The following is a 12,270-nucleotide window of genomic DNA, read 5'->3' on the forward strand; positions in this document are numbered from 1 at the left end:
TTTGTGTGTGTGCATGTGTGTACTTTCGAGATCTGGTTTTGGTTTATGTTGGATGCTAACTGCAGCAGGGACGTTTCCTGATGTCATGCAGTAACAATAAAATGATCTGAGACCTAACCTGTAAGTAATAGTCGTATCCCAGCCACTGGTTAGCTTCATAATCACAAAATTAGGTCCATCTTTAAATACTTTCTTAAATACTCTGTGTAAAGATGTTCATGCATATATTTATTTTTTTTTTTCCATTTATCCAGTGGGAGTTACAACAGAGGTTCAATTGCTCTTCCATTCTGCATTTCTCCCAAATCCTTTATCCCTCTTCACCTCACCTCCACCAGTTCCCCCAGCCTCCTTTTCCCCTCCTCGCCCGTTTCACCTCTGCCCTCTACTCCTCTCTCTTTTTCTCAAAGAGGAACTCCTTGTAGGAGGAGAGGGCCGCTGTTTTGGAACGATGGCTCCTGATTAAACTCCCTTCTGTCTGAAGTCTGAAAGAGACCCTCAGACTGCTGAATCAGCTGGTACACAAAAAGGCTCAGTGTGCGCACATGCACACATACACAAACTACATATACAGTACAACAAACCTAGATTTAACTTAAACCAAATTTTAACCTTAAACTTGAATCATTTACTAGCTTTAAAAACAGCCCCTTGAAGAAGATGACCGATCAAAATGTCGAACTTTGCAAAAAATATGCCTACTCTGAGCATCTCAAACTCGTTTGTTTTGAGATTAAAACACAACAAGCGCGCACAACACCACTAACAGTTTTACGGGCCAGAGGAGTTGTAGAGCAGGGCAAGAAACAAACAAAACCACACCACAAATAGTATCATTAAATGGTATCACTTTGGAAATGAGCTTGTTCACTTTCTTTTGAGCTTATTGCCTTCTTGCAGAGAGTTAGACAAGAAGATCACCACTCTCATTTCTGCATGCTAAATATGAAGCTACTGCCAGCAGGTTATCTTAGCTTAGCATAAAGACTGGAAACGGGGAAACAGCTCAGAACAAAACCCAAAGTGTAAAAACAATACTTTTTACACTTCATCCTCAACGTTTCATTTTAACACTTTGGTTTTTGTACAGATTAAACAAAGATGTAGCATGCTAATCGGTGAATGATAGTTGCAGGTAGGTAGATTTTGTTGCCTTCGGACAGAGCCAGGATAGACAGGCCAGTCTGAGTTAAAAAGCTCCTTTCCCACGAGCGTCATATTTACCGTAAAAACAGTGGTATCAGTCTTCTCAACTAACTCTATGCGAAAAAAGTGAATAAGTCTGTTTCTCAAAATGTTAAACTCTATTTTCTTCATTATCCATCTATGTACTCGATGGAGAAGGAAACACCTGTACAACACACACCCCACTCAAACCCTTAGGGAAGATCCCTGTAGTCAGAGGGGGTGGTGTAACTGTCATGATGTCCTTATCAGTCCTGGTTAGCTGTGATGGATAGATGCTCCACGCATCTGTGAGCCAGTGATGGATAGTAAATGATTGAACAGCTATTGACCCGTAACACAGGTGTATACATTAATTTTTCTTTTTCACAGTAGTGTGTTGGGTGCATGATTGAATGTATATGTAAGTGTGTGTTTCACAGGGGGACTGTATGTGAAAGAAAACCTTGCGAGTGTGCATGTGTATTTTAGGAGGCAGGGTGGGAAGTGTGTGAAGGCGAGAGAGAGAAACTTCATAGCACACAGCTGGTATTCAGGAGTGTCCAGGCTACACACACACACACACACACACACACACACGAAACATATGTGGCACAGGTGCAGTGCACCTGTCCATAGCCAAGGGAGTTTGGACACCTGCAAGTCCTCCACCCCTTCTCTCCTTGCCTCCCCCGCCCTCAGGTCACCCCGACGCCCTCATCGACCCTCCACAGCCCCTTTAGTTGTTGATCGAGGTAAGGTGAGAGCTTTTATCTCAATGTCAGAGAGGAGAAGCACAGCAAAGGATAAGCCATTATAGTGCTACAAATCACCACAGGTCCCAGCTCAAACAGCTGTGTGAAACTCAAACCATGCTCGGGGGAAAGCAGAAGAGGAAGACGAGGAACAAAGAGGGGGCAGGAAGAGTAAAGTGAGGATTGTACATTGTGCTTTAAGGTCCTCCAATTATTTTACAATCAATGCTAGAGCAACCTCAGCACATCTTTTTCTAGCGCCATTGAATTTAGTGCCACTAGATGACAGCCTTGAGCAGAGAAAGCGTTCAAACTATCTTCTAAGCTGATAGCCAGGGGTTCTTTGTGTGCTGTACTTTATGTACTGTACTCCAGCCTACAGACTGTTTGCTATACAATCAATGCTGTGCAGCTTGTAAACACACAGTTCAGGGGCTAAGCTTTTGAAGTGATAGAGCTGTGGTTGAGAAAGTGCAGAGCAGCTCTGAACACACAACATCCTCTTTAAGATACTCGCCTAGAAGTGATGAGGGTTGTTGGCCCAGGAAGTAAAAGGGGTGACTGAACGGCTTGTCACACAACTTCCTCATCCTTCTTTCACCTATTCACGGCCCACCCACAATGACCATACTTGACTGTTTTATCATCATCATGCAAGGTTTTAGTAGAGCTCGAGGAAACTATGCTACAACCGCTCATGCTTTTCTTTAAATGAACCACCAGAAATCCCTCTTTGTAGTTTAACCAGCTCTTTGTTTTCCTTTTGTGACCTTAAAGTCCTCCAGAAGTACTTCACACATGCGTTGTTGTTTTTGTAAAATTACATGTATGTCTGTGTGTGCATGTTTATGGGGTCATTACACTTAATACGACAAGAAAAGGAAGAGAAAAAAAAAGTGTATGTAGCAAAGAGCAGCAGGGAGCAAAGATCCAAAGACAACAGTCAATGGGTGTATTTTGATGTGTGCATATGTGCCTCATTTTGTGTATATAGTGTTTATGCGTGTATTTGTGGCTTCTTGTGGTTGTCAGTGCTGTTCTTCATTAATGACAAGAAACCGCTGGGTGGCTCCTTCACGCCCTTTTTTAATGACTCTTAACTGCCAAGTGGGTACATACACATTCACCCACACACACACAGCCAAGATGGCAAACATGGCGGTTGTGACACATTTCCTCTTCTACTCTAGCAAGGATCGTAAAGCGCTAATGCCTCTAATGGGGCCTAATATAAGACACCATTGAGGATGTGGCCATTTTCATTCATTCATACGTTCTATCTTTTCAGGGGTACGGGGAGCCAATCCCAGCATGCATTGGGCCCAAGGCATGGAAACAACCTGGACAGGTCACTAGTCTACACAGGGCAAGTACGGAAACACACCCTAACACGGAAATTCACACTAATGAGCAAATTTGAGTCTCCGGTCTCATCAGACTTGCATGTATTTGTGAAGTGGGAGGAAACTGGAGCTGCTAAAGGAAATATCTGTGAACACAGGAAGACCACCACAGAAAGGAAAAATTAATATCCTCTGTGCTTTACATGATATATTTGCAGCCGTTTTGAAAAGGACTCTTTCATGAACTTCATGGCCAAGTACTGTACTTGTTTCTAGAACCTCCCTTCTGCATTATAAGACTATATCTTCCAAACTCTCATATGTGAAAGTACCAGCAGACGCCTGTTCCTCTATTTCTTTTTATTCCTGAGTCCTCTCTTTATCTCTTCCACCTCCAGCACACTTTGCATGGTCCCTGCATCCCCCACATCATCCCTCTCCCTGAGAAATTACATCTTTCAGGATGAGCTGCTCTGCCTCTCAGCAGTGAAGAGTGCTGTCTATGCAGGGTTTGAATTTCAGCGATGCACCTCAGTGCCTCTTGGGAGGGTCTGATTGAGGTGTAGGGGTACAGTGTGTGAGTGTGTATACTACAGACAGTTGTGTGTCTGTGAACATCCCTCGCTGAGTAGATATGTACTCTGCCGATCACACCGACCACTCTCACGGTTGTTTAGCTGAGTGGAATGTGTTATCCATGGGGGTGTGCGTTAGTCGGGGGCCAGGATACACGCATGATACTCAGATGTTTTCTACTCTGGGACCCGCGGAGACTATCACACCCCTATCACCGCTGGGTGAATCTGTGAGGTGCCTCCTGGCTACCAACACACTCACACCTGTCCTTTCTGCACAGGTGGGCCTGCTGAGGACCGGCTGAGCCCCGCTCACCTGCATTCTTGTCTACATCTGGCTGTGTTTCTCTGTGTGTCGATGCATCTCTGTTTGTATGTCTGTCTTGCTTTGTCTTTGTCTACCTGCACTTTCTCTGTCAGTTTGACTTGTTCCTTCCTCTCTTGCGTTGTTCTGTGTACATCTTGAGCCTCATTTACCTTAAACTGTGCAGTGATATTAGAAAATTTAGAGGGGCTATATATAATTTTTTCCTATCACAACATATCCAACGTTAGCATTAACAGCAATGCCAATGGTAACTCTTGTTTTGCTTCTACTTCTATCACTTTTCTGCTACTGAAATTAGCATACTAACCAGGTAGCCTCAGCCTGTCCGGCCTGTCCGGCCCGTCTCGTCACTTTCTGAGTGAGTCACTGTAGTGTCCAGGCTTCCCTCAGTCCAATATTAAAGGATGAAGAAGTAATCCTGCCAAGAGGACGTATTCTAACCTTGTCTTGTAAACGCAACGATGGCTGAAGAACTTACATATAGCCCCTTTACCCACAGAGTTACGACAAGACTTGTTTTCACACTTTTGTTCTTGTACGGCTTCATCAAACAAAATACAACGTTTTAATAAGTGAGCTTTAGAGCGGATGGGGACTGGCTTTATTTTCTATATTTAAAAGAACAGAAATGATAAATCCAAGTATACGACAAGAAAGCAAATTTCACAAAATGTTCAACTTTTCTTTTAAATAAACAAGATTCTAAAGTAGTTACATCAGAAAATGCATTCATAATATACATATATATATATATATATATACATATACATATATATACATATATATGCATATATTCATATAATCAATCATATTATGTTCTGTAAATATAAAAGCAAGAAATAGGCTAGAACAAAGTTATACGCATAGCCTCATAAGCAGCAACTTATAATGACCTATAAAAAACTTTTCTCCCCAAAAAAGACAGAAATAACAACTTGCATTCAGTGTTTAGACAACTTTAATTTTATTTTTTTCAATTCAGTTTTTCTAATCTAATGAATCAGTTAGTATAAAAGTGTCTGGATAAGGCACTTTTCTAACTTCATTTTCCTCTCTGCTCTGCTGTGTGGCCAAACGCGGCCTCGCCAGTATCTGACAGTGTGGAACTCAAACCAAATAAACCCTGTAGATTTGAGTTAGTGCTTGTTCTTGTTGTTACAGCTTTTTGGCTTGGCGCAGGCCAGGACCAACACTGACTTTCATTCATGTAGCATTCAGAGCTGGCCAGAGCCGTAACAACTTTGTTTTATACAAGGCAGCAAGGAAAACTATAATGCTGGTAAAATGTGTCTAAGTTGTCTTTACTTACAGATAGTAGATAATAAAAGGCATCTTACAAGCGTCTACAAATTGTTAAGAGAGAGATACTTAAATCCTACTTGTGTATTTTGTGAAATTGGGTTTTTTATTTTCCCTTTATGAGCAACAACAGGCAAAGTTCTGAAGAGGATTCTTGAGGTATTTTAAATAGTTGATATAAAATTAAATATTATGGGCAAATTAACACAAAAAAACAACATTTTCAAAAAAACCACAAGAAATACTGTTTATTTTTGTTCTTTTCTTACTGTTTTTAAACAATGCTGCTATGCTACCTCTTCTTGCCGCATCACCATAAACAATTTGCAGACCGCAAATTGCAGGAGTCTGCTGGTAGCTCAGGTCTTGCTTGTTGGGCTGCCAGGTTGCTGGGATAGACAGTACATGTAAAATGCATATGCATTTTGTTCTGCTACTTTCTTTTGTTTCTCATTCTACACACTGTGGTTGGTGACTTGGAGGGAATAAAAGAAAACCTTACAAACAAAGCCTAAGTCCCTCTTCCACCTGGAAACCAAAAAATGGGCTTTGATGTGAATGTAGGTTGCGTGTTTCAATCTATAGTGTGTAATATGAGGCTGATGGGAAGTTGGTTAGAATAGTTTATGTTGTCTGTTTGGATATTGCATGATGAAAAGTCTGTTGCTGTTGTTTTTTATTTCATTCTTGCATAGCTTTTGTTGGACATTTTGAGGTTTTATGAATCTAAATAAATAAAATATGCATTTGGGTAACCTACTGTGTGTGCATTCAGCAGCGTTTTAGTGTGTGTAGGTGTCTGCACACCCACAACAGTGTTTGTACGCATGTGTGTGAGTGATTTTGACTATCTGTACTGTTTATATCATGGGGGATTTCCAGAACATCTCTCCCTTTGCTTGCAAATTTTCCTTCCAGCTGCCCCCATTGAAATCTGCACTCTTCTCGTTTTCTCCCCCCTCTGATGCTTTTTTACCTCCCACCTGCCAGACTCATACACTGATTCAGCATCTGTCATTAAAAAGCAACCAGCCCCGATAGTCTAAAACCACCATTCTATTTTATTTGGATTTGATTTGAAAGGTGTAACATCGTCATTCTTTGTGGCCCAGGGTTTTTCCACATGCAAAGCACAAATGTTTCAGATTTTTTAAAGATCCTTTTACACAATGCATGGCACGAATCTCATCTTTTACCACGATTCTTTTTAAATATTTAGTTAAGGTTTGAAGCAGTTTTGAGTTTGAAATCAAATGGTCCATTTCTTTATTCTGTAATTGCTAAGCTTTCTTCCTGCACACACTGGCAGAAAAGGCCTGTACATTTACCTGCCCTGAATATTCCTCCAAAATCAGTTTTTCTTTTGCTATTATTGAAGGTAAAGCACCACTGTCCGCTGTTCCCATATGGCTATAAATACTTGGGGAAAAAAAACCTTTCAGACTGTTCATTTTGTGCTGCTTTGTTTGACCAAATCCGTTTAGGGCTGAATTCTATTTGAGCTGTGTACTTTGACACAAACTGACACTGAGGTCTCAAATAGTTCTATAGACAGGCTTCAGTGATCTCTACACTTCAGAGTTGGTGATGGTTTCTCTAAGAAGTGAGCCAGATGGTTCTGCATTCAAGCAACACAGCAGGATGTCGAGAGACACATCATGAAGGTGTTAGAAGTTGGACTGAAGTGATGGGTGTTCATGGGCAAGGCATGTCACTGTGATGGATTCTTGGAAGGATCGTGAGATAAAATATACTTTTTCTCTTAACTTAAATATGTTCATTTTAGTGGTTATGTGCGCATGAGTCACTGGGTGAAGAGCTTGGAGCCTGTAGTAACAAATGAAGTCTCCCCCCATTAAAATGGACAAACAATGTACTTTCACAAGTACTGGATCCATTACTGCAAACAACAGGATGTGACTGACTTTCCTCAGTTGTACTTTGTGGACCATTCTGGCAATGCAGTTGACCATAGTCATTAGTGAGAAAATAATAAACATGACATTTAGTTGCTTGGTTTAGTTTCTTGAAACAGACATAAATTCACAATAAGTGGGTCTATTGATTTTCTGTGCTGCCATTTAGAATTGGGTACATTCCTTGGCCAATGATAAAGAGATTGTTAAAGGAGTTTGGAAGGAGTCATGTCCTGTTTTAAGGAGTTTTATCTAACCCTTTATTAGACACTTAGCACCTCATCAGAACTTTCCAGACAGAGTTGTTGAAAAAAAGGATGATTGGAAGCATGCCAAACTGCAGCCATGGTAAGCATGACTGGCAGGTGGTTGTGGGTGTTTCACTGGTGGCATTTCCCAGTATGGTCCACACCCGACTGGCAACAGGCTGCATCTGTTTTAAAAGCTGCTCTACCATGATCTGAGCGGTCAACACAAAGGCATTCTGAAAGGCTGGTGCTTTCATGAGCAAAATAGGTTTTAATAATGATGGCAGCCATGCTCCATGTTTGTCTTTTAAGCTATCAGATATTTGAACTTTGTCTGAAAAGCTCTTAGAAACAAAGCTAGTCACTCCAGGTCTGTACCATACTGCTCAACACATTTAGGCCAACACCACATGCAAAGCACACAGTTGCATTAATAGGAGGGAGTTCGGCAAGGAATTCCTCTTTGACTTCATAAGCATTGAAGTCATTTTTCTTAAAATCTGCTCCGCATTCAGTCAAATAAACTGACCAATTTACCTTTTGGTGACTAATTGAAATGGTCTTAAGGGAACCTTTGTTTTTAAGGGAGAAAAAATAGGACTTCATCCCTCTTCCACCTCACCAGCCTTACACCTCTCATCCCTCCCTCCATTCATCATCAAAGGTCCATGTGCCCGCAGCGTAACACCGTGTGTGCCTCCAACAGTCATTTATCATCATATAGTTATTTCCAAAAAAGAACCATTTGTGTAATGAAAGCTCAGAGGGGAAAAAAATTGAAAAATTGGAAAAAAGAAACAACTTTTAACCTGTAATAAAAAACAGACATGCCATGTAGGAGGCACGGAGGTGACGTCTCTTTTGCTGCCAGCGCTCCCCAAAGTGGGGGAGGTGGTGGGGAAACATTACATTATAAGGAATGAATTAAGGCTTGGATGCAAAGAGGGAGCTTTAGATGCTCTTCACTTTTATGAGGCTGCAAGCAGAACCAAGCGCACTGGTGTCCAGGGTTGGCTCTTAATAGCTGAATGCTCTTGCACAACGGCATCACCACTGACTGCCATGTTCCCAGAACTGAGGTACATTTTTCCGCTGTTAAGATGTCACCAAACAAGTGTTGAGAATGTATGCCCAGCACAAGGCAGATGTCTCTGGAAAGAACGTTAAGAAGATGCAGAAAGGATTTGTAATTGAACATCTGCAAGGAAACAGTGTTTTCGCTGAGATCACAGTGATGATATTAGAAACTGAATTTTACTTTTGATTTGATTTTGAGTCCTTTTTGCTATTACAGCTCATGTTACAAGCTCATTAAAAAGTTTGGGGCACAAGCAAATACTGTAGCTGCTATTTAATTATAGCAATACTTTAACTTTTTCAATATACATTTTTCATCCAAAAAAAATGCCATACATGTAGGGATGTTAGGGAGTGGGATATCCTTTCCTTTTTGTACTTTTTTGCACTTTTGTTTTTTTGATTGTGTCTTTGGGGGAAAAAATGCTTTCATAAACACCATACAGTCATTGAGAGGATTGCCTAAGTTTATCGTCAGCACTGGAGTCTGGCATAAAGCTAACATTCCAATGTTATCCATCCATAATATTGTAGACATGCATGTAATCCCTGTTTATGCTCGCATCTTGTATGGTGTACAAGTGTGAAATTTGTAATTAAAGACTGAGAAGTGCTGGTCAGGGATGTGAAGTGAAGGCAGGAGTGGAAGAGCAGGTCATTTCTCATGACAAAGTGACTTATACTCAGTCAGGTCAATGCAAGCAGATGTGTGGGAATGTCTTTTTCCTATATGGATTTTTAACTCTGGTACCTTGGATAATCCTGACCAGGTGAGTGGTGGGTTCTCTCTAAGTGTTGCAAAGTTTGAGCAGCAGCTACAGAGGATCATGGTCCTGTTTATACAGGGACCCCCATAGTAGTCTACAGTATGTTTTGTTTTAAAAAATGAGACAATTTTAGGAGTTAAGATGAAAAGGTTTAACAAACCTTGTTCAAATATTAATCTTGTGTCAACACATATAATAAATTATCACTATGATTTATCATTTTCACGTGTCTCCATTCATCCTGGCAACTAAACAAAGCTGGCTTTGTGAAATACCTACAGTACTTGGCATGAAATACCCTCTAAAATCCACATTGTGCTTGTTATTATACAGCAAAAGCTTTGAAGCCATGAGGTAATGGACTACTGTGCTGTATTTCTTCTTGACACCCTCTTTAGCAAGGAATCAAATCCAGCACATTTACCAGCTGAAAGCTCTTTGATTAAATGTCCAGTTTACTGATGGTAATAGTTGATAATTGATCATTCACGTTATTTATCGAGTGTAACGCATTTGCAGTTTGCAATTTCAGCCACACCTTGTTTTCTTGCCTATTTCTGCAGAGGGCACTGGCCCAGGAGCGCACATGTGGGGAAGTAATGCTTATTAGAGGGAAACATACACACACACACTTAATCTACACTCCACGGTTGAACAACAAGTTGAACTCAGGCAAAAGCTACTGGACTACTGGTGAGGGGAAAAAAGAAGAAAGCTTTTTTTTTTTTTTTTTGGAAAGAACTGTTCGTCTTTTTCAAGTGTGAGGTGCAGTGTAAGAAATCTAGTATGGGCTTCCTTTCTCTTCAGCTCCTGCAAGCCGATCCCAGAGCCCACAAACATACCATCTCTGGCCAGTGTGTGATAGCTTTTGTTAAAGTGGTTTTATGGAGTCTATCATAAAACATAAGCTTGTATGTGGTAGACATATGCACAGGCTTTACTTTGTTTACAATTCATCAACTTCTTAACTTCCCTTGTTTAATTTTATGTAGCAACATACAGACGATAGTACCTTTCTTTTTTACTTACAACCACTTTGTCTTGCCAGTCTGTCTCATTTTATCCCTCCGTATATTCCTGCTTCTTTCCTTAGATTTTCCCCTCTCCTTCGTTCCTCTCACCACAAGATTGGCTACTGTTACTACTTAAGAGAAAGTTATGAGACTATGAGAGTGCTACCGTGAAACAGACTCAGGGTTGGTTATGGTTCCCTTCAAGCAGCAGGTCCTGGATCATTTCAGCAGTTGTCCCCCCAGATATTGAGTGTACAATATGTTTGGGGGTGAAGTAAGCCGATCCAAATGCAGTACCAAGCTGGGCCGGGATATTTGTTTAAGAGTCCTTTCTGTAGTGATAGCTGTGCCTAACACCAACATTGGCATCAACTACAGTACACATGCGTGTTTGTAGAAACACACACACAAATTTGCCATATCAAGTCTTTCATGTTCAGCGAACCTTATTAGGGAAAAACAGTCAGAGATGACATCACTGCTAGGGCTTAGAAGAAGGAGTTGTAGTGGAGGTGTCTGTGGAAAGAAACAAGGGAAACAATACATTATTTAGGTTTCCTCCTCAGTGGATTATTGTCTTGTCTTTGCTATTGATGCAATGGCTTCATGTGTCAAACATAATCACAATGTCTGGAGATTGAAGGATTAAATTACTCGTAGGAAAAGAGAGCTGTCGATTGAAAACAGAATCTCAGGTCTCACTTTTTATGTCTTTAAATGTCCTGAATCTGTCTTTTTGATATGGATGGATAATCAGTTATGTGTCTTATTGTTCTGTTGTTGAAACCCTCTGAACTTTGTGAAAGACTTGAGCTCTTTCACATCTGAACCAGACTGAGGACAACCAAGTAAACACAGATGAAAGTGATCAGCACCTGATCTATCTAGGGACAGAATCTACATATGGCATCTCAAACCACCATTTTCTTTGAGAATTATAGATGTACAATAACTGTACGATTGACTCATGAAACATTTATGATGCATAGAAGAAACCATTTTCCATAGATGTTTTACTTTCTCATTAGATATATAATTAGCTTTTATCTTTTCCATCAAACCAATGGGTATTGTTTTTCCACAGAATAGCGCCTGTCATATCAACATGATGTTCTGTACTTGGATTTTATTAATAAAAATCTATATTTTTAAATGTTAGCAGAATACAGTACATAGATGCATACAGTAAATTGTGTGTATGCACATACACACTCTTGGAAGCGGAAGAAATACACATTCAAGTCCTCAAATGGGCGGTCTGTTATTATCTTTTAGCAGTAAATGAATCCTTGTTTGTATTTTAATAGAAATGTCTTCCAACAGAAATGAGTCTACAGTTTTCACATGAATCCTATCATTCTGGATGCATAGTTGAGCTGTGACGATGCCACAGATAGTGTCTCAGAAACTAAAGCAGACGTTGGATCAGATGAGGGTCTGACTTCAAAGTTGTTTTAATGCGCCAAACTCTGTCATGACCAACTCTGCTCTATGACCATGTGGAAAACATTACCTCCATTACTTTAAGTGTTTCACAACATGGCAAGCAGCAATATTTATTAAAGAAAACAAACCACAAAGAGCACAACAGGCTCTCAACCAGCTCCATAGGTGCTCAAATGGGAGAAACACAGAAAAAAAAAAAAAAAAAAACCCACAACAAAACCAATGGGACGACCATGCCTCTGGCTTCTGAGAGTACAGAGATACATGTTGGGCCAATCATTGTGTTTTATTTGTTAAATTTGTTTAGTAAATAGGGCAAACAACTAAGAAATTTAAATT

The sequence above is a fragment of the Xiphias gladius genome, chromosome 22 (assembly GCF_016859285.1).
Source record: "Xiphias gladius isolate SHS-SW01 ecotype Sanya breed wild chromosome 22, ASM1685928v1, whole genome shotgun sequence".
In the NCBI taxonomy this organism is placed as follows: domain Eukaryota; kingdom Metazoa; phylum Chordata; class Actinopteri; order Istiophoriformes; family Xiphiidae; genus Xiphias; species Xiphias gladius.